This window comes from Pinus tabuliformis, chromosome 9, assembly GCF_031772625.1.
Source record: "Pinus tabuliformis cultivar Carrire ecotype Pingquan chromosome 9, CPIR1, whole genome shotgun sequence".
NCBI classification, from domain to species: domain Eukaryota; kingdom Viridiplantae; phylum Streptophyta; class Pinopsida; order Pinales; family Pinaceae; genus Pinus; species Pinus tabuliformis.
Window position 1 is genome coordinate 902,782,098 of NC_142307.1, and position 2,725 is coordinate 902,784,822.

Here is a 2,725-nt window from a genome sequence, read left to right on the forward strand (position 1 = left end):
TGTCAGCGATTACACATGGGACGGAGCAATAATATAATGCTCCAATAACCCCGATGCAATAATACATGGGCTATCGGAAATCGCTATCAGCGACTTCAATACTCCCAATGCTAGTTCTTCCCGCTCCGATCTTGCGATGCGATCAGCTTCGCGGAACCGACGCCTTATTCACTCTGCTCTATAGTGTTTCGGTTCCGAGCTATCGAAGTTTCGAACTTCGGCAGCTCCAAAGGCCCTTTCTAGTCCACTTGTGATTATGCGATGTGATCTTGGTTCGGACCCGATACAGGAATGAACCAAAGCTTATAAAATTTTAAGTCCAGAACTATGCTGCGGTTAAGTATTTTCACGAATTTTCTGTGTAAAATATAGTTTTTGCTTGGAAGCTCAACAATGCATATAAGAGGAAATAGATGTACCGATGTAAGGGAAAACACGTTAACAAGCTTAAAACCAATGTTAAGAGGAAAAACTGATCCGAATCACCATTAACAACGTTCAGAAGGAAAGAATCACAACCAGATACAAATACAAATTACAGTTAATAGAGAACCATAACATCAGATGCACAGAGAATATTTTTTCTTTTTAGGTGATAATGCTTCCGGGCTCGACTCCTGTAGAGCATCCCGTTATTTCATTTATAATTAATAGATAAGCCCTCTCGGTCCTTATCCATACAAAAGCATGCCTTTTACATAGATCGATTTAAAACAATTATGCATGAAGCTTTTTACAGCTTATCCATAAACAATTATTACAGCATGATTTATTCTTAATTCTATCCTTAACTTAAGCTAGAAAAGTATGGAAATTGCTGGCTAAAAGAACCTACTCCTTTGTTTGTATATTTTTTTGGATTTTTGGAATAAGTTTGAAGATTTTCCCTCCAAGTCAAATGCTCCTGCATCATTTAAGGACAATAGGAAGACCTAGGACAAAAATCTGTTTCATCCCCTGTTTTTGGAGTAGTTTGTTTTTGTTGAGAGTGTTTTTTGGCTTGAGAATTTTTTTGGCACAGATGTAAGTCACATACCTCAAGGTTCAGAGAGTTTTGGTTTAAGTTTTTTTTATCTTTTAAGTAGGATATTTGAAAGAACCCAGAAAGGGGACGCAGGGGTAACCAGGGAGATACGGTTGGAGAAAGAGGATAACAGTCTGGGTGGTAATGTTCTTCCCGAGTTTTATGTTTTGCAGGAAGAAAAAGGAAAACTTTTGTTTGGAAATTCATTGTTTTGCAAGTTTGTGGAATCCTTCTTTGATCCCCTGTTTTGGATCTTCTTTCCTGTTCTGTTTTATGTCCCGTTAATAATTTGCTTGCAGTTTTTTTAATCAATTGGAGGATATGTTCTGCCGAGTAGTGTTTTATTTAGACGCATCTGCATTCTTTAACCAGATTGGAAACAGAATTTTGTGAATGGGGAGCAGAGCGTAGGCCTCTGCATCACATCCTAAGCTACATATAAATTAGTTATTGTGATTGCTGCTACTTTTTCTTTATCTTTCGTAAATGGTTTCTGCCTTCTCTCTCTTCAATTTCCTTACGGCCATCTTTATTTGCAGCTACACTGCTGTTGATGTCTATTATTATATGTCCAATTTTCTCGTCCAGTTCTCTTCCTTTAACGCTTGAGAACCCCTGAATTATATTGTGGAATTAATACATGGATGGGAATGTTACAACATGCAGAAACTCTTATAAATTTGGAAATCCACTGACCTGTGAATAATAATAACAATATTGATATGATGGGCTAGGCTATTCTCTATGGTGAAAGTTTACCATCTTTTATTTAGATTTTATTTTCAGATTATTTTGTATAATTTTAAGTGAATAAAGAATTTTCTTTTTATAATTAAGGGAATTGGTAACTGGATTCGTTTGTGGGTAGATTTTTAGTTTTTTTTTTGGTTTATAAATTAAAAAATCCATTGATTGATTAGAAAACAGAGTATGAGTAGAGCTTCTTACCGCTTTCTGTAACCAGGGAACCCAGACCAGTCGCTGAAAAGAGAGTTTCTTAGAACCAGCAGAGACATAGCTGACATGGCTGTCATGAATAGACCAGCAAGTCCAAAAACACAAAATATCTACTTTGTCCTTATAAAGACCTAAGCCAATATGTATCCAAAAAAGGCAAGCAAACCATATAAGAAGTTTAACATCATAGTTATTATCGTCAATTGAATTGCAAATTTGCAAACCTTAAACTTCATAATTTACATAACAGTTTGGCAATAAAATTACATACAAGTTAATTGAGAAAAGTCCAATATCAAAATTCATATAACAATTCATAATAGGAGAATTATCAATTAAACTGCCCCACAAACTTTGAAAGAATCCATATTGTTATCCATGATTTTGGAAATGATACTCCCTTAAAATTGGTATTTGAGTTTTTTTTTCTCTTTCTTTTTTTTGGTGGTTTATTGCTGAACATAAATGCTACTATTTTATGATGAGATATTTATATGGACAACATATGTGATTTGAATCTCTCTTCTGAATCATAAAGTCATATTTAAAAAGTTTCAGATTTACTCTTTAGTATGATATGGGAACACACACTGTTTGTAATTTTGATAGTTCATCTGAAAATATATTAATATATTATATAAATCAATGTTTTTTCATTTGAAAAAAAATAATATGTTTTTAATCTGAAAATAATGATTTAGGAAATGGAATGATGAATAAATTGAAAATCATTGTGCTCCAAAG